This window comes from Garra rufa, unplaced genomic scaffold (genome assembly GCF_049309525.1).
Source record: "Garra rufa unplaced genomic scaffold, GarRuf1.0 hap1_unplaced_003, whole genome shotgun sequence".
Lineage (NCBI taxonomy): Eukaryota > Metazoa > Chordata > Actinopteri > Cypriniformes > Cyprinidae > Garra > Garra rufa.
In genome coordinates, this window is record NW_027394278.1 from 9,399,056 (window position 1) to 9,416,618 (window position 17,563).

The window sequence follows — 17,563 nt, forward strand, 5'->3', positions numbered from 1 at the left end:
GATAAGGATGGTAGACAGGGAAGCGGTTCCTCTGACAGGCGGCCTAAAGCTTCATACTTACCTGGCAGGGGAGACACCATGATCAAGAAGGTGGTTCACCCAGGGCGAGGCTCGTCCATTGCACTCCGGCCGTGCTGACCCCTGCGAATTCCCCAAATGTGGGAATCTCGACTGCATAATTTATGGTAGTGGGGGACTGCGTTCGCGCTCTCCCCTGGATTTGTTGGTTTGAAAAGGCAGATGTTTTTGTTGGGTTTTTGTCTCTTTTTTCGTTTGTTTGTTTGTTTTGCTGTGGTTTGGTCTTTATCTCTTTTTTTTCCTGGATGATCAATGGTTTAGAGAGTTGTTCAGAGTGAGGAGGTCTGTCACCTGGTGTGTGTGTGTGTGTTGTGCGTGAAAACAAAGTCACTCGCGGTCTTGAAAGATCGCCCCCTGGGGGGCGTTTCAGTTCAAATTTCTCACAGACCTCGCTTTTTGTTTGGACTAAGCGTTGCGTAGCTGTAGCTGTTTGCGTGTTTGTTTGGCTGTCCTTTTTGTATCCTTTTCCTATTTTTTTTGACCTTACAGCGCCACCAAGTGGCCAGTCGCAGCGCCCCTTTACACCTGACCACAGACCGAGCCCCTGCACAGGTGTGCCGATTTGGGTGAACCGATCTCATTCCTTGCGGGAGTTATAGCCATTTTAGCAAACTCGGCCACACGACCTTCCAACGTTTTGGGGTCCCCTCGCCAGGGTGAATGGAAATTTCCGGGTTTTTTGGATCATTATTGACAGTCAGACTCCAGGGAATCTTTCTGCACTGCTCCGGGTCGGACTGGGCCAAATGCCTAGCGCTGGTTTGCAAAAGTAGGTTTTCGACGAAATCCAAAATAGCCGAAAATTTCGTCAGTGCGACGAGCGAATCCGAGGCCTGCTTCTCGTCCGGCTCGAGCCAAGGATTCCGATGACACGAGGCACGTGGCTCTGCGACAAACCGTTTGGGAGTTACGAGCGATGCCGTACTCTCCATCGCTGCAGCGCCACCGCCCGGCCGATCGGGGCGAGGCTCGGTGACGTTGCGGGCGGGGGTGGGTACTGCCGTCCCCCGACGTTTCAGGGCTCTGCGACCGCCCGCGGCCGAGGTGGCCGCCGCTGTTTCCGGCTTCCTCCCCGCCGCCTCACAACGGCATCGCTTCTCGGCCTTTTGGCTAAGATCAAGTGTAGTATCTGTTCTTATCAGTTTAATATCTGATACGTCCCCTACCCGGGGACTGCATATTAAATTGATTTTTGGATCAGGGAGCTGGAGCCGGGGCTTGCTCCGTCCACTCCATGCATCGGCCTGGTATTGCAGTGTTTCCAGGAACGGTGCGCTTTCCCTATTTTTGTGTCTAATAGCAGAGCCGGTGACGTCGGGTTCAAAGCCGTGCTTCCCGTTTCTTGAGGTCTCCCCACCCGGCACGCCCATCTGAAGTCTTTGGAGTCTTCTGATAATGAGGTGGGGTAAAAACTCTGGGCTAATAAATAGAACACAAGAACGCTCAAACGACGTGATGTTACACACTTCTGTGCAGCGGGTGGCGCGATGCACCTAAAAGTTGTTTGCGATCCGCCATTAAGCAAGAGAAGAAGAAGACGCTTGGTCAACGCAGGGCACCCGCCCTTCCTTTGCTTGGGATGGGGGTCACCGTTGATAAGGATGGTAGACAGGGAAGCGGTTCCTCTGACAGGCGGCCTAAAGCTTCATACTTACCTGGCAGGGGAGACACCATGATCAAGAAGGTGGTTCACCCAGGGCGAGGCTCGTCCATTGCACTCCGGCCGTGCTGACCCCTGCGAATTCCCCAAATGTGGGAATCTCGACTGCATAATTTATGGTAGTGGGGGACTGCGTTCGCGCTCTCCCCTGGATTTGTTGGTTTGAAAAGGCAGATGTTTTTGTTGGGTTTTTGTCTCTTTTTTCGTTTGTTTGTTTGTTTTGCTGTGGTTTGGTCTTTATCTCTTTTTTTTCCTGGATGATCAATGGTTTAGAGAGTTGTTCAGAGTGAGGAGGTCTGTCACCTGGTGTGTGTGTGTGTGTTGTGCGTGAAAACAAAGTCACTCGCGGTCTTGAAAGATCGCCCCCTGGGGGGCGTTTCAGTTCAAATTTCTCACAGACCTCGCTTTTTGTTTGGACTAAGCGTTGCGTAGCTGTAGCTGTTTGCGTGTTTGTTTGGCTGTCCTTTTTGTATCCTTTTCCTATTTTTTTTGACCTTACAGCGCCACCAAGTGGCCAGTCGCAGCGCCCCTTTACACCTGACCGCAGACCGAGCCCCTGCACAGGTGTGCCGATTTGGGTGAACCGATCTCATTCCTTGCGGGAGTTATAGCCATTTTAGCAAACTCGGCCACACGACCTTCCAACGTTTTGGGGTCCCCTCGCCAGGGTGAATGGAAATTTCCGGGTTTTTTGGATCATTATTGACAGTCAGACTCCAGGGAATCTTTCTGCACTGCTCCGGGTCGGACTGGGCCAAATGCCTAGCGCTGGTTTGCAAAAGTAGGTTTTCGACGAAATCCAAAATAGCCGAAAATTTCGTCAGTGCGACGAGCGAATCCGAGGCCTGCTTCTCGTCCGGCTCGAGCCAAGGATTCCGATGACACGAGGCACGTGGCTCTGCGACAAACCGTTTGGGAGTTACGAGCGATGCCGTACTCTCCATCGCTGCAGCGCCACCGCCCGGCCGATCGGGGCGAGGCTCGGTGACGTTGCGGGCGGGGGTGGGTACTGCCTGTTTCCGGCTTCCTCCCCGCCGCCTCACAACGGCATCGCTTCTCGGCCTTTTGGCTAAGATCAAGTGTAGTATCTGTTCTTATCAGTTTAATATCTGATACGTCCCCTACCCGGGGACTGCATATTAAATTGATTTTTGGATCAGGGAGCTGGAGCCGGGGCTTGCTCCGTCCACTCCATGCATCGGCCTGGTATTGCAGTGTTTCCAGGAACGGTGCGCTTTCCCTATTTTTGTGTCTAATAGCAGAGCCGGTGACGTCGGGTTCAAAGCCGTGCTTCCCGTTTCTTGAGGTCTCCCCACCCGGCACGCCCATCTGAAGTCTTTGGAGTCTTCTGATAATGAGGTGGGGTAAAAACTCTGGGCTAATAAATAGAACACAAGAACGCTCAAACGACGTGATGTTACACACTTCTGTGCAGCGGGTGGCGCGATGCACCTAAAAGTTGTTTGCGATCCGCCATTAAGCAAGAGAAGAAGAAGACGCTTGGTCAACGCAGGGCACCCGCCCTTCCTTTGCTTGGGATGGGGGTCACCGTTGATAAGGATGGTAGACAGGGAAGCGGTTCCTCTGACAGGCGGCCTAAAGCTTCATACTTACCTGGCAGGGGAGACACCATGATCAAGAAGGTGGTTCACCCAGGGCGAGGCTCGTCCATTGCACTCCGGCCGTGCTGACCCCTGCGAATTCCCCAAATGTGGGAATCTCGACTGCATAATTTATGGTAGTGGGGGACTGCGTTCGCGCTCTCCCCTGGATTTGTTGGTTTGAAAAGGCAGATGTTTTTGTTGGGTTTTTGTCTCTTTTTTCGTTTGTTTGTTTGTTTTGCTGTGGTTTGGTCTTTATCTCTTTTTTTTCCTGGATGATCAATGGTTTAGAGAGTTGTTCAGAGTGAGGAGGTCTGTCACCTGGTGTGTGTGTGTGTGTTGTGCGTGAAAACAAAGTCACTCGCGGTCTTGAAAGATCGCCCCCTGGGGGGCGTTTCAGTTCAAATTTCTCACAGACCTCGCTTTTTGTTTGGACTAAGCGTTGCGTAGCTGTAGCTGTTTGCGTGTTTGTTTGGCTGTCCTTTTTGTATCCTTTTCCTATTTTTTTTGACCTTACAGCGCCACCAAGTGGCCAGTCGCAGCGCCCCTTTACACCTGACCGCAGACCGAGCCCCTGCACAGGTGTGCCGATTTGGGTGAACCGATCTCATTCCTTGCGGGAGTTATAGCCATTTTAGCAAACTCGGCCACACGACCTTCCAACGTTTTGGGGTCCCCTCGCCAGGGTGAATGGAAATTTCCGGGTTTTTTGGATCATTATTGACAGTCAGACTCCAGGGAATCTTTCTGCACTGCTCCGGGTCGGACTGGGCCAAATGCCTAGCGCTGGTTTGCAAAAGTAGGTTTTCGACGAAATCCAAAATAGCCGAAAATTTCGTCAGTGCGACGAGCGAATCCGAGGCCTGCTTCTCGTCCGGCTCGAGCCAAGGATTCCGATGACACGAGGCACGTGGCTCTGCGACAAACCGTTTGGGAGTTACGAGCGATGCCGTACTCTCCATCGCTGCAGCGCCACCGCCCGGCCGATCGGGGCGAGGCTCGGTGACGTTGCGGGCGGGGGTGGGTACTGCCTGTTTCCGGCTTCCTCCCCGCCGCCTCACAACGGCATCGCTTCTCGGCCTTTTGGCTAAGATCAAGTGTAGTATCTGTTCTTATCAGTTTAATATCTGATACGTCCCCTACCCGGGGACTGCATATTAAATTGATTTTTGGATCAGGGAGCTGGAGCCGGGGCTTGCTCCGTCCACTCCATGCATCGGCCTGGTATTGCAGTGTTTCCAGGAACGGTGCGCTTTCCCTATTTTTGTGTCTAATAGCAGAGCCGGTGACGTCGGGTTCAAAGCCGTGCTTCCCGTTTCTTGAGGTCTCCCCACCCGGCACGCCCATCTGAAGTCTTTGGAGTCTTCTGATAATGAGGTGGGGTAAAAACTCTGGGCTAATAAATAGAACACAAGAACGCTCAAACGACGTGATGTTACACACTTCTGTGCAGCGGGTGGCGCGATGCACCTAAAAGTTGTTTGCGATCCGCCATTAAGCAAGAGAAGAAGAAGACGCTTGGTCAACGCAGGGCACCCGCCCTTCCTTTGCTTGGGATGGGGGTCACCGTTGATAAGGATGGTAGACAGGGAAGCGGTTCCTCTGACAGGCGGCCTAAAGCTTCATACTTACCTGGCAGGGGAGACACCATGATCAAGAAGGTGGTTCACCCAGGGCGAGGCTCGTCCATTGCACTCCGGCCGTGCTGACCCCTGCGAATTCCCCAAATGTGGGAATCTCGACTGCATAATTTATGGTAGTGGGGGACTGCGTTCGCGCTCTCCCCTGGATTTGTTGGTTTGAAAAGGCAGATGTTTTTGTTGGGTTTTTGTCTCTTTTTTCGTTTGTTTGTTTGTTTTGCTGTGGTTTGGTCTTTATCTCTTTTTTTTCCTGGATGATCAATGGTTTAGAGAGTTGTTCAGAGTGAGGAGGTCTGTCACCTGGTGTGTGTGTGTGTGTTGTGCGTGAAAACAAAGTCACTCGCGGTCTTGAAAGATCGCCCCCTGGGGGGCGTTTCAGTTCAAATTTCTCACAGACCTCGCTTTTTGTTTGGACTAAGCGTTGCGTAGCTGTAGCTGTTTGCGTGTTTGTTTGGCTGTCCTTTTTGTATCCTTTTCCTATTTTTTTTGACCTTACAGCGCCACCAAGTGGCCAGTCGCAGCGCCCCTTTACACCTGACCACAGACCGAGCCCCTGCACAGGTGTGCCGATTTGGGTGAACCGATCTCATTCCTTGCGGGAGTTATAGCCATTTTAGCAAACTCGGCCACACGACCTTCCAACGTTTTGGGGTCCCCTCGCCAGGGTGAATGGAAATTTCCGGGTTTTTTGGATCATTATTGACAGTCAGACTCCAGGGAATCTTTCTGCACTGCTCCGGGTCGGACTGGGCCAAATGCCTAGCGCTGGTTTGCAAAAGTAGGTTTTCGACGAAATCCAAAATAGCCGAAAATTTCGTCAGTGCGACGAGCGAATCCGAGGCCTGCTTCTCGTCCGGCTCGAGCCAAGGATTCCGATGACACGAGGCACGTGGCTCTGCGACAAACCGTTTGGGAGTTACGAGCGATGCCGTACTCTCCATCGCTGCAGCGCCACCGCCCGGCCGATCGGGGCGAGGCTCGGTGACGTTGCGGGCGGGGGTGGGTACTGCCGTCCCCCGACGTTTCAGGGCTCTGCGACCGCCCGCGGCCGAGGTGGCCGCCGCTGTTTCCGGCTTCCTCCCCGCCGCCTCACAACGGCATCGCTTCTCGGCCTTTTGGCTAAGATCAAGTGTAGTATCTGTTCTTATCAGTTTAATATCTGATACGTCCCCTACCCGGGGACTGCATATTAAATTGATTTTTGGATCAGGGAGCTGGAGCCGGGGCTTGCTCCGTCCACTCCATGCATCGGCCTGGTATTGCAGTGTTTCCAGGAACGGTGCGCTTTCCCTATTTTTGTGTCTAATAGCAGAGCCGGTGACGTCGGGTTCAAAGCCGTGCTTCCCGTTTCTTGAGGTCTCCCCACCCGGCACGCCCATCTGAAGTCTTTGGAGTCTTCTGATAATGAGGTGGGGTAAAAACTCTGGGCTAATAAATAGAACACAAGAACGCTCAAACGACGTGATGTTACACACTTCTGTGCAGCGGGTGGCGCGATGCACCTAAAAGTTGTTTGCGATCCGCCATTAAGCAAGAGAAGAAGAAGACGCTTGGTCAACGCAGGGCACCCGCCCTTCCTTTGCTTGGGATGGGGGTCACCGTTGATAAGGATGGTAGACAGGGAAGCGGTTCCTCTGACAGGCGGCCTAAAGCTTCATACTTACCTGGCAGGGGAGACACCATGATCAAGAAGGTGGTTCACCCAGGGCGAGGCTCGTCCATTGCACTCCGGCCGTGCTGACCCCTGCGAATTCCCCAAATGTGGGAATCTCGACTGCATAATTTATGGTAGTGGGGGACTGCGTTCGCGCTCTCCCCTGGATTTGTTGGTTTGAAAAGGCAGATGTTTTTGTTGGGTTTTTGTCTCTTTTTTCGTTTGTTTGTTTGTTTTGCTGTGGTTTGGTCTTTATCTCTTTTTTTTCCTGGATGATCAATGGTTTAGAGAGTTGTTCAGAGTGAGGAGGTCTGTCACCTGGTGTGTGTGTGTGTGTTGTGCGTGAAAACAAAGTCACTCGCGGTCTTGAAAGATCGCCCCCTGGGGGGCGTTTCAGTTCAAATTTCTCACAGACCTCGCTTTTTGTTTGGACTAAGCGTTGCGTAGCTGTAGCTGTTTGCGTGTTTGTTTGGCTGTCCTTTTTGTATCCTTTTCCTATTTTTTTTGACCTTACAGCGCCACCAAGTGGCCAGTCGCAGCGCCCCTTTACACCTGACCACAGACCGAGCCCCTGCACAGGTGTGCCGATTTGGGTGAACCGATCTCATTCCTTGCGGGAGTTATAGCCATTTTAGCAAACTCGGCCACACGACCTTCCAACGTTTTGGGGTCCCCTCGCCAGGGTGAATGGAAATTTCCGGGTTTTTTGGATCATTATTGACAGTCAGACTCCAGGGAATCTTTCTGCACTGCTCCGGGTCGGACTGGGCCAAATGCCTAGCGCTGGTTTGCAAAAGTAGGTTTTCGACGAAATCCAAAATAGCCGAAAATTTCGTCAGTGCGACGAGCGAATCCGAGGCCTGCTTCTCGTCCGGCTCGAGCCAAGGATTCCGATGACACGAGGCACGTGGCTCTGCGACAAACCGTTTGGGAGTTACGAGCGATGCCGTACTCTCCATCGCTGCAGCGCCACCGCCCGGCCGATCGGGGCGAGGCTCGGTGACGTTGCGGGCGGGGGTGGGTACTGCCGTCCCCCGACGTTTCAGGGCTCTGCGACCGCCCGCGGCCGAGGTGGCCGCCGCTGTTTCCGGCTTCCTCCCCGCCGCCTCACAACGGCATCGCTTCTCGGCCTTTTGGCTAAGATCAAGTGTAGTATCTGTTCTTATCAGTTTAATATCTGATACGTCCCCTACCCGGGGACTGCATATTAAATTGATTTTTGGATCAGGGAGCTGGAGCCGGGGCTTGCTCCGTCCACTCCATGCATCGGCCTGGTATTGCAGTGTTTCCAGGAACGGTGCGCTTTCCCTATTTTTGTGTCTAATAGCAGAGCCGGTGACGTCGGGTTCAAAGCCGTGCTTCCCGTTTCTTGAGGTCTCCCCACCCGGCACGCCCATCTGAAGTCTTTGGAGTCTTCTGATAATGAGGTGGGGTAAAAACTCTGGGCTAATAAATAGAACACAAGAACGCTCAAACGACGTGATGTTACACACTTCTGTGCAGCGGGTGGCGCGATGCACCTAAAAGTTGTTTGCGATCCGCCATTAAGCAAGAGAAGAAGAAGACGCTTGGTCAACGCAGGGCACCCGCCCTTCCTTTGCTTGGGATGGGGGTCACCGTTGATAAGGATGGTAGACAGGGAAGCGGTTCCTCTGACAGGCGGCCTAAAGCTTCATACTTACCTGGCAGGGGAGACACCATGATCAAGAAGGTGGTTCACCCAGGGCGAGGCTCGTCCATTGCACTCCGGCCGTGCTGACCCCTGCGAATTCCCCAAATGTGGGAATCTCGACTGCATAATTTATGGTAGTGGGGGACTGCGTTCGCGCTCTCCCCTGGATTTGTTGGTTTGAAAAGGCAGATGTTTTTGTTGGGTTTTTGTCTCTTTTTTCGTTTGTTTGTTTGTTTTGCTGTGGTTTGGTCTTTATCTCTTTTTTTTCCTGGATGATCAATGGTTTAGAGAGTTGTTCAGAGTGAGGAGGTCTGTCACCTGGTGTGTGTGTGTGTGTTGTGCGTGAAAACAAAGTCACTCGCGGTCTTGAAAGATCGCCCCCTGGGGGGCGTTTCAGTTCAAATTTCTCACAGACCTCGCTTTTTGTTTGGACTAAGCGTTGCGTAGCTGTAGCTGTTTGCGTGTTTGTTTGGCTGTCCTTTTTGTATCCTTTTCCTATTTTTTTTGACCTTACAGCGCCACCAAGTGGCCAGTCGCAGCGCCCCTTTACACCTGACCGCAGACCGAGCCCCTGCACAGGTGTGCCGATTTGGGTGAACCGATCTCATTCCTTGCGGGAGTTATAGCCATTTTAGCAAACTCGGCCACACGACCTTCCAACGTTTTGGGGTCCCCTCGCCAGGGTGAATGGAAATTTCCGGGTTTTTTGGATCATTATTGACAGTCAGACTCCAGGGAATCTTTCTGCACTGCTCCGGGTCGGACTGGGCCAAATGCCTAGCGCTGGTTTGCAAAAGTAGGTTTTCGACGAAATCCAAAATAGCCGAAAATTTCGTCAGTGCGACGAGCGAATCCGAGGCCTGCTTCTCGTCCGGCTCGAGCCAAGGATTCCGATGACACGAGGCACGTGGCTCTGCGACAAACCGTTTGGGAGTTACGAGCGATGCCGTACTCTCCATCGCTGCAGCGCCACCGCCCGGCCGATCGGGGCGAGGCTCGGTGACGTTGCGGGCGGGGGTGGGTACTGCCTGTTTCCGGCTTCCTCCCCGCCGCCTCACAACGGCATCGCTTCTCGGCCTTTTGGCTAAGATCAAGTGTAGTATCTGTTCTTATCAGTTTAATATCTGATACGTCCCCTACCCGGGGACTGCATATTAAATTGATTTTTGGATCAGGGAGCTGGAGCCGGGGCTTGCTCCGTCCACTCCATGCATCGGCCTGGTATTGCAGTGTTTCCAGGAACGGTGCGCTTTCCCTATTTTTGTGTCTAATAGCAGAGCCGGTGACGTCGGGTTCAAAGCCGTGCTTCCCGTTTCTTGAGGTCTCCCCACCCGGCACGCCCATCTGAAGTCTTTGGAGTCTTCTGATAATGAGGTGGGGTAAAAACTCTGGGCTAATAAATAGAACACAAGAACGCTCAAACGACGTGATGTTACACACTTCTGTGCAGCGGGTGGCGCGATGCACCTAAAAGTTGTTTGCGATCCGCCATTAAGCAAGAGAAGAAGAAGACGCTTGGTCAACGCAGGGCACCCGCCCTTCCTTTGCTTGGGATGGGGGTCACCGTTGATAAGGATGGTAGACAGGGAAGCGGTTCCTCTGACAGGCGGCCTAAAGCTTCATACTTACCTGGCAGGGGAGACACCATGATCAAGAAGGTGGTTCACCCAGGGCGAGGCTCGTCCATTGCACTCCGGCCGTGCTGACCCCTGCGAATTCCCCAAATGTGGGAATCTCGACTGCATAATTTATGGTAGTGGGGGACTGCGTTCGCGCTCTCCCCTGGATTTGTTGGTTTGAAAAGGCAGATGTTTTTGTTGGGTTTTTGTCTCTTTTTTCGTTTGTTTGTTTGTTTTGCTGTGGTTTGGTCTTTATCTCTTTTTTTTCCTGGATGATCAATGGTTTAGAGAGTTGTTCAGAGTGAGGAGGTCTGTCACCTGGTGTGTGTGTGTGTGTTGTGCGTGAAAACAAAGTCACTCGCGGTCTTGAAAGATCGCCCCCTGGGGGGCGTTTCAGTTCAAATTTCTCACAGACCTCGCTTTTTGTTTGGACTAAGCGTTGCGTAGCTGTAGCTGTTTGCGTGTTTGTTTGGCTGTCCTTTTTGTATCCTTTTCCTATTTTTTTTGACCTTACAGCGCCACCAAGTGGCCAGTCGCAGCGCCCCTTTACACCTGACCACAGACCGAGCCCCTGCACAGGTGTGCCGATTTGGGTGAACCGATCTCATTCCTTGCGGGAGTTATAGCCATTTTAGCAAACTCGGCCACACGACCTTCCAACGTTTTGGGGTCCCCTCGCCAGGGTGAATGGAAATTTCCGGGTTTTTTGGATCATTATTGACAGTCAGACTCCAGGGAATCTTTCTGCACTGCTCCGGGTCGGACTGGGCCAAATGCCTAGCGCTGGTTTGCAAAAGTAGGTTTTCGACGAAATCCAAAATAGCCGAAAATTTCGTCAGTGCGACGAGCGAATCCGAGGCCTGCTTCTCGTCCGGCTCGAGCCAAGGATTCCGATGACACGAGGCACGTGGCTCTGCGACAAACCGTTTGGGAGTTACGAGCGATGCCGTACTCTCCATCGCTGCAGCGCCACCGCCCGGCCGATCGGGGCGAGGCTCGGTGACGTTGCGGGCGGGGGTGGGTACTGCCGTCCCCCGACGTTTCAGGGCTCTGCGACCGCCCGCGGCCGAGGTGGCCGCCGCTGTTTCCGGCTTCCTCCCCGCCGCCTCACAACGGCATCGCTTCTCGGCCTTTTGGCTAAGATCAAGTGTAGTATCTGTTCTTATCAGTTTAATATCTGATACGTCCCCTACCCGGGGACTGCATATTAAATTGATTTTTGGATCAGGGAGCTGGAGCCGGGGCTTGCTCCGTCCACTCCATGCATCGGCCTGGTATTGCAGTGTTTCCAGGAACGGTGCGCTTTCCCTATTTTTGTGTCTAATAGCAGAGCCGGTGACGTCGGGTTCAAAGCCGTGCTTCCCGTTTCTTGAGGTCTCCCCACCCGGCACGCCCATCTGAAGTCTTTGGAGTCTTCTGATAATGAGGTGGGGTAAAAACTCTGGGCTAATAAATAGAACACAAGAACGCTCAAACGACGTGATGTTACACACTTCTGTGCAGCGGGTGGCGCGATGCACCTAAAAGTTGTTTGCGATCCGCCATTAAGCAAGAGAAGAAGAAGACGCTTGGTCAACGCAGGGCACCCGCCCTTCCTTTGCTTGGGATGGGGGTCACCGTTGATAAGGATGGTAGACAGGGAAGCGGTTCCTCTGACAGGCGGCCTAAAGCTTCATACTTACCTGGCAGGGGAGACACCATGATCAAGAAGGTGGTTCACCCAGGGCGAGGCTCGTCCATTGCACTCCGGCCGTGCTGACCCCTGCGAATTCCCCAAATGTGGGAATCTCGACTGCATAATTTATGGTAGTGGGGGACTGCGTTCGCGCTCTCCCCTGGATTTGTTGGTTTGAAAAGGCAGATGTTTTTGTTGGGTTTTTGTCTCTTTTTTCGTTTGTTTGTTTGTTTTGCTGTGGTTTGGTCTTTATCTCTTTTTTTTCCTGGATGATCAATGGTTTAGAGAGTTGTTCAGAGTGAGGAGGTCTGTCACCTGGTGTGTGTGTGTGTGTTGTGCGTGAAAACAAAGTCACTCGCGGTCTTGAAAGATCGCCCCCTGGGGGGCGTTTCAGTTCAAATTTCTCACAGACCTCGCTTTTTGTTTGGACTAAGCGTTGCGTAGCTGTAGCTGTTTGCGTGTTTGTTTGGCTGTCCTTTTCGTATCCTTTTCCTATTTTTTTTGACCTTACAGCGCCACCAAGTGGCCAGTCGCAGCGCCCCTTTACACCTGACCACAGACCGAGCCCCTGCACAGGTGTGCCGATTTGGGTGAACCGATCTCATTCCTTGCGGGAGTTATAGCCATTTTAGCAAACTCGGCCACACGACCTTCCAACGTTTTGGGGTCCCCTCGCCAGGGTGAATGGAAATTTCCGGGTTTTTTGGATCATTATTGACAGTCAGACTCCAGGGAATCTTTCTGCACTGCTCCGGGTCGGACTGGGCCAAATGCCTAGCGCTGGTTTGCAAAAGTAGGTTTTCGACGAAATCCAAAATAGCCGAAAATTTCGTCAGTGCGACGAGCGAATCCGAGGCCTGCTTCTCGTCCGGCTCGAGCCAAGGATTCCGATGACACGAGGCACGTGGCTCTGCGACAAACCGTTTGGGAGTTACGAGCGATGCCGTACTCTCCATCGCTGCAGCGCCACCGCCCGGCCGATCGGGGCGAGGCTCGGTGACGTTGCGGGCGGGGGTGGGTACTGCCTGTTTCCGGCTTCCTCCCCGCCGCCTCACAACGGCATCGCTTCTCGGCCTTTTGGCTAAGATCAAGTGTAGTATCTGTTCTTATCAGTTTAATATCTGATACGTCCCCTACCCGGGGACTGCATATTAAATTGATTTTTGGATCAGGGAGCTGGAGCCGGGGCTTGCTCCGTCCACTCCATGCATCGGCCTGGTATTGCAGTGTTTCCAGGAACGGTGCGCTTTCCCTATTTTTGTGTCTAATAGCAGAGCCGGTGACGTCGGGTTCAAAGCCGTGCTTCCCGTTTCTTGAGGTCTCCCCACCCGGCACGCCCATCTGAAGTCTTTGGAGTCTTCTGATAATGAGGTGGGGTAAAAACTCTGGGCTAATAAATAGAACACAAGAACGCTCAAACGACGTGATGTTACACACTTCTGTGCAGCGGGTGGCGCGATGCACCTAAAAGTTGTTTGCGATCCGCCATTAAGCAAGAGAAGAAGAAGACGCTTGGTCAACGCAGGGCACCCGCCCTTCCTTTGCTTGGGATGGGGGTCACCGTTGATAAGGATGGTAGACAGGGAAGCGGTTCCTCTGACAGGCGGCCTAAAGCTTCATACTTACCTGGCAGGGGAGACACCATGATCAAGAAGGTGGTTCACCCAGGGCGAGGCTCGTCCATTGCACTCCGGCCGTGCTGACCCCTGCGAATTCCCCAAATGTGGGAATCTCGACTGCATAATTTATGGTAGTGGGGGACTGCGTTCGCGCTCTCCCCTGGATTTGTTGGTTTGAAAAGGCAGATGTTTTTGTTGGGTTTTTGTCTCTTTTTTCGTTTGTTTGTTTGTTTTGCTGTGGTTTGGTCTTTATCTCTTTTTTTTCCTGGATGATCAATGGTTTAGAGAGTTGTTCAGAGTGAGGAGGTCTGTCACCTGGTGTGTGTGTGTGTGTTGTGCGTGAAAACAAAGTCACTCGCGGTCTTGAAAGATCGCCCCCTGGGGGGCGTTTCAGTTCAAATTTCTCACAGACCTCGCTTTTTGTTTGGACTAAGCGTTGCGTAGCTGTAGCTGTTTGCGTGTTTGTTTGGCTGTCCTTTTTGTATCCTTTTCCTATTTTTTTTGACCTTACAGCGCCACCAAGTGGCCAGTCGCAGCGCCCCTTTACACCTGACCACAGACCGAGCCCCTGCACAGGTGTGCCGATTTGGGTGAACCGATCTCATTCCTTGCGGGAGTTATAGCCATTTTAGCAAACTCGGCCACACGACCTTCCAACGTTTTGGGGTCCCCTCGCCAGGGTGAATGGAAATTTCCGGGTTTTTTGGATCATTATTGACAGTCAGACTCCAGGGAATCTTTCTGCACTGCTCCGGGTCGGACTGGGCCAAATGCCTAGCGCTGGTTTGCAAAAGTAGGTTTTCGACGAAATCCAAAATAGCCGAAAATTTCGTCAGTGCGACGAGCGAATCCGAGGCCTGCTTCTCGTCCGGCTCGAGCCAAGGATTCCGATGACACGAGGCACGTGGCTCTGCGACAAACCGTTTGGGAGTTACGAGCGATGCCGTACTCTCCATCGCTGCAGCGCCACCGCCCGGCCGATCGGGGCGAGGCTCGGTGACGTTGCGGGCGGGGGTGGGTACTGCCTGTTTCCGGCTTCCTCCCCGCCGCCTCACAACGGCATCGCTTCTCGGCCTTTTGGCTAAGATCAAGTGTAGTATCTGTTCTTATCAGTTTAATATCTGATACGTCCCCTACCCGGGGACTGCATATTAAATTGATTTTTGGATCAGGGAGCTGGAGCCGGGGCTTGCTCCGTCCACTCCATGCATCGGCCTGGTATTGCAGTGTTTCCAGGAACGGTGCGCTTTCCCTATTTTTGTGTCTAATAGCAGAGCCGGTGACGTCGGGTTCAAAGCCGTGCTTCCCGTTTCTTGAGGTCTCCCCACCCGGCACGCCCATCTGAAGTCTTTGGAGTCTTCTGATAATGAGGTGGGGTAAAAACTCTGGGCTAATAAATAGAACACAAGAACGCTCAAACGACGTGATGTTACACACTTCTGTGCAGCGGGTGGCGCGATGCACCTAAAAGTTGTTTGCGATCCGCCATTAAGCAAGAGAAGAAGAAGACGCTTGGTCAACGCAGGGCACCCGCCCTTCCTTTGCTTGGGATGGGGGTCACCGTTGATAAGGATGGTAGACAGGGAAGCGGTTCCTCTGACAGGCGGCCTAAAGCTTCATACTTACCTGGCAGGGGAGACACCATGATCAAGAAGGTGGTTCACCCAGGGCGAGGCTCGTCCATTGCACTCCGGCCGTGCTGACCCCTGCGAATTCCCCAAATGTGGGAATCTCGACTGCATAATTTATGGTAGTGGGGGACTGCGTTCGCGCTCTCCCCTGGATTTGTTGGTTTGAAAAGGCAGATGTTTTTGTTGGGTTTTTGTCTCTTTTTTCGTTTGTTTGTTTGTTTTGCTGTGGTTTGGTCTTTATCTCTTTTTTTTCCTGGATGATCAATGGTTTAGAGAGTTGTTCAGAGTGAGGAGGTCTGTCACCTGGTGTGTGTGTGTGTGTTGTGCGTGAAAACAAAGTCACTCGCGGTCTTGAAAGATCGCCCCCTGGGGGGCGTTTCAGTTCAAATTTCTCACAGACCTCGCTTTTTGTTTGGACTAAGCGTTGCGTAGCTGTAGCTGTTTGCGTGTTTGTTTGGCTGTCCTTTTTGTATCCTTTTCCTATTTTTTTTGACCTTACAGCGCCACCAAGTGGCCAGTCGCAGCGCCCCTTTACACCTGACCACAGACCGAGCCCCTGCACAGGTGTGCCGATTTGGGTGAACCGATCTCATTCCTTGCGGGAGTTATAGCCATTTTAGCAAACTCGGCCACACGACCTTCCAACGTTTTGGGGTCCCCTCGCCAGGGTGAATGGAAATTTCCGGGTTTTTTGGATCATTATTGACAGTCAGACTCCAGGGAATCTTTCTGCACTGCTCCGGGTCGGACTGGGCCAAATGCCTAGCGCTGGTTTGCAAAAGTAGGTTTTCGACGAAATCCAAAATAGCCGAAAATTTCGTCAGTGCGACGAGCGAATCCGAGGCCTGCTTCTCGTCCGGCTCGAGCCAAGGATTCCGATGACACGAGGCACGTGGCTCTGCGACAAACCGTTTGGGAGTTACGAGCGATGCCGTACTCTCCATCGCTGCAGCGCCACCGCCCGGCCGATCGGGGCGAGGCTCGGTGACGTTGCGGGCGGGGGTGGGTACTGCCGTCCCCCGACGTTTCAGGGCTCTGCGACCGCCCGCGGCCGAGGTGGCCGCCGCTGTTTCCGGCTTCCTCCCCGCCGCCTCACAACGGCATCGCTTCTCGGCCTTTTGGCTAAGATCAAGTGTAGTATCTGTTCTTATCAGTTTAATATCTGATACGTCCCCTACCCGGGGACTGCATATTAAATTGATTTTTGGATCAGGGAGCTGGAGCCGGGGCTTGCTCCGTCCACTCCATGCATCGGCCTGGTATTGCAGTGTTTCCAGGAACGGTGCGCTTTCCCTATTTTTGTGTCTAATAGCAGAGCCGGTGACGTCGGGTTCAAAGCCGTGCTTCCCGTTTCTTGAGGTCTCCCCACCCGGCACGCCCATCTGAAGTCTTTGGAGTCTTCTGATAATGAGGTGGGGTAAAAACTCTGGGCTAATAAATAGAACACAAGAACGCTCAAACGACGTGATGTTACACACTTCTGTGCAGCGGGTGGCGCGATGCACCTAAAAGTTGTTTGCGATCCGCCATTAAGCAAGAGAAGAAGAAGACGCTTGGTCAACGCAGGGCACCCGCCCTTCCTTTGCTTGGGATGGGGGTCACCGTTGATAAGGATGGTAGACAGGGAAGCGGTTCCTCTGACAGGCGGCCTAAAGCTTCATACTTACCTGGCAGGGGAGACACCATGATCAAGAAGGTGGTTCACCCAGGGCGAGGCTCGTCCATTGCACTCCGGCCGTGCTGACCCCTGCGAATTCCCCAAATGTGGGAATCTCGACTGCATAATTTATGGTAGTGGGGGACTGCGTTCGCGCTCTCCCCTGGATTTGTTGGTTTGAAAAGGCAGATGTTTTTGTTGGGTTTTTGTCTCTTTTTTCGTTTGTTTGTTTGTTTTGCTGTGGTTTGGTCTTTATCTCTTTTTTTTCCTGGATGATCAATGGTTTAGAGAGTTGTTCAGAGTGAGGAGGTCTGTCACCTGGTGTGTGTGTGTGTGTGTGTGTGTGTGTGTGTTGTGCGTGAAAACAAAGTCACTCGCGGTCTTGAAAGATCGCCCCCTGTGGAGCGTTTCAGTTCAAATTTCTCACAGACCTCGCTTTTTGTTTGGACTAAGCGTTGCGTAGCTGTAGCTGTTTGCGTGTTTGTTTGGCTGTCCTTTTTGTATCCTTTTCCTATTTTTTTTGACCTTACAGCGCCACCAAGTGGCCAGTCGCAGCGCCCCTTTACACCTGACCACAGACCGAGCCCCTGCACAGGTGTGCCGATTTGGGTGAACCGATCTCATTCCTTGCGGGAGTTATAGCCATTTTAGCAAACTCGGCCACACGACCTTCCAACGTTTTGGGGTCCCCTCGCCAGGGTGAATGGAAATTTCCGGGTTTTTTGGATCATTATTGACAGTCAGACTCCAGGGAATCTTTCTGCACTGCTCCGGGTCGGACTGGGCCAAATGCCTAGCGCTGGTTTGCAAAAGTAGGTTTTCGACGAAATCCAAAATAGCCGAAAATTTCGTCAGTGCGACGAGCGAATCCGAGGCCTGCTTCTCGTCCGGCTCGAGCCAAGGATTCCGATGACACGAGGCACGTGGCTCTGCGACAAACCGTTTGGGAGTTACGAGCGATGCCGTACTCTCCATCGCTGCAGCGCCACCGCCCGGCCGATCGGGGCGAGGCTCGGTGACGTTGCGGGCGGGGGTGGGTACTGCCGTCCCCCGACGT

General features: G+C 52.9%; 21 non-coding genes across 21 annotated transcripts; all 21 read left to right on the top strand.

Moving 5' to 3' along the window:
• The first annotated feature begins 53 nt into the window (after nt 1–53).
• LOC141310707 (U1 spliceosomal RNA) lies at nt 54–217 on the top strand. Its single transcript, XR_012348186.1, has one exon. It is a non-coding gene; the product is annotated as a U1 spliceosomal RNA (small nuclear RNA).
• Nucleotides 218–1,168: 951 nt separating this feature from the next.
• Nucleotides 1,169–1,359, top strand: LOC141310904 (U2 spliceosomal RNA). Its single transcript, XR_012348381.1, has one exon. It is a non-coding gene; the product is annotated as a U2 spliceosomal RNA (small nuclear RNA).
• A 366-nt stretch (nt 1,360–1,725) lies between these two features.
• LOC141310708 (U1 spliceosomal RNA) lies at nt 1,726–1,889 on the top strand. The gene has a single exon (XR_012348187.1). It is a non-coding gene; the product is annotated as a U1 spliceosomal RNA (small nuclear RNA).
• An 898-nt stretch (nt 1,890–2,787) lies between these two features.
• LOC141310905 (U2 spliceosomal RNA) lies at nt 2,788–2,978 on the top strand. Its single transcript, XR_012348382.1, has one exon. It is a non-coding gene; the product is annotated as a U2 spliceosomal RNA (small nuclear RNA).
• Nucleotides 2,979–3,344: 366 nt separating this feature from the next.
• On the top strand, nt 3,345–3,508 carry LOC141310709 (U1 spliceosomal RNA). Its single transcript, XR_012348188.1, has one exon. It is a non-coding gene; the product is annotated as a U1 spliceosomal RNA (small nuclear RNA).
• Nucleotides 3,509–4,406: 898 nt separating this feature from the next.
• Nucleotides 4,407–4,597, top strand: LOC141310906 (U2 spliceosomal RNA). The gene has a single exon (XR_012348384.1). It is a non-coding gene; the product is annotated as a U2 spliceosomal RNA (small nuclear RNA).
• A 366-nt stretch (nt 4,598–4,963) lies between these two features.
• LOC141310710 (U1 spliceosomal RNA) lies at nt 4,964–5,127 on the top strand. The gene has a single exon (XR_012348189.1). It is a non-coding gene; the product is annotated as a U1 spliceosomal RNA (small nuclear RNA).
• Nucleotides 5,128–6,078: 951 nt separating this feature from the next.
• Nucleotides 6,079–6,269, top strand: LOC141310908 (U2 spliceosomal RNA). Its single transcript, XR_012348386.1, has one exon. It is a non-coding gene; the product is annotated as a U2 spliceosomal RNA (small nuclear RNA).
• Nucleotides 6,270–6,635: 366 nt separating this feature from the next.
• LOC141310713 (U1 spliceosomal RNA) lies at nt 6,636–6,799 on the top strand. The gene has a single exon (XR_012348191.1). It is a non-coding gene; the product is annotated as a U1 spliceosomal RNA (small nuclear RNA).
• A 951-nt stretch (nt 6,800–7,750) lies between these two features.
• LOC141310909 (U2 spliceosomal RNA) lies at nt 7,751–7,941 on the top strand. Its single transcript, XR_012348387.1, has one exon. It is a non-coding gene; the product is annotated as a U2 spliceosomal RNA (small nuclear RNA).
• Nucleotides 7,942–8,307: 366 nt separating this feature from the next.
• On the top strand, nt 8,308–8,471 carry LOC141310714 (U1 spliceosomal RNA). The gene has a single exon (XR_012348192.1). It is a non-coding gene; the product is annotated as a U1 spliceosomal RNA (small nuclear RNA).
• Nucleotides 8,472–9,369: 898 nt separating this feature from the next.
• Nucleotides 9,370–9,560, top strand: LOC141310910 (U2 spliceosomal RNA). Its single transcript, XR_012348388.1, has one exon. It is a non-coding gene; the product is annotated as a U2 spliceosomal RNA (small nuclear RNA).
• Nucleotides 9,561–9,926: 366 nt separating this feature from the next.
• Nucleotides 9,927–10,090, top strand: LOC141310715 (U1 spliceosomal RNA). Its single transcript, XR_012348193.1, has one exon. It is a non-coding gene; the product is annotated as a U1 spliceosomal RNA (small nuclear RNA).
• A 951-nt stretch (nt 10,091–11,041) lies between these two features.
• On the top strand, nt 11,042–11,232 carry LOC141310912 (U2 spliceosomal RNA). The gene has a single exon (XR_012348389.1). It is a non-coding gene; the product is annotated as a U2 spliceosomal RNA (small nuclear RNA).
• A 366-nt stretch (nt 11,233–11,598) lies between these two features.
• On the top strand, nt 11,599–11,762 carry LOC141310716 (U1 spliceosomal RNA). The gene has a single exon (XR_012348194.1). It is a non-coding gene; the product is annotated as a U1 spliceosomal RNA (small nuclear RNA).
• Nucleotides 11,763–12,660: 898 nt separating this feature from the next.
• LOC141310913 (U2 spliceosomal RNA) lies at nt 12,661–12,851 on the top strand. Its single transcript, XR_012348390.1, has one exon. It is a non-coding gene; the product is annotated as a U2 spliceosomal RNA (small nuclear RNA).
• Nucleotides 12,852–13,217: 366 nt separating this feature from the next.
• Nucleotides 13,218–13,381, top strand: LOC141310717 (U1 spliceosomal RNA). Its single transcript, XR_012348195.1, has one exon. It is a non-coding gene; the product is annotated as a U1 spliceosomal RNA (small nuclear RNA).
• Nucleotides 13,382–14,279: 898 nt separating this feature from the next.
• On the top strand, nt 14,280–14,470 carry LOC141310914 (U2 spliceosomal RNA). The gene has a single exon (XR_012348391.1). It is a non-coding gene; the product is annotated as a U2 spliceosomal RNA (small nuclear RNA).
• A 366-nt stretch (nt 14,471–14,836) lies between these two features.
• On the top strand, nt 14,837–15,000 carry LOC141310718 (U1 spliceosomal RNA). Its single transcript, XR_012348197.1, has one exon. It is a non-coding gene; the product is annotated as a U1 spliceosomal RNA (small nuclear RNA).
• A 951-nt stretch (nt 15,001–15,951) lies between these two features.
• LOC141310915 (U2 spliceosomal RNA) lies at nt 15,952–16,142 on the top strand. The gene has a single exon (XR_012348392.1). It is a non-coding gene; the product is annotated as a U2 spliceosomal RNA (small nuclear RNA).
• Nucleotides 16,143–16,508: 366 nt separating this feature from the next.
• On the top strand, nt 16,509–16,672 carry LOC141310719 (U1 spliceosomal RNA). Its single transcript, XR_012348198.1, has one exon. It is a non-coding gene; the product is annotated as a U1 spliceosomal RNA (small nuclear RNA).
• Nucleotides 16,673–17,563: the final 891 nt, after the last annotated feature.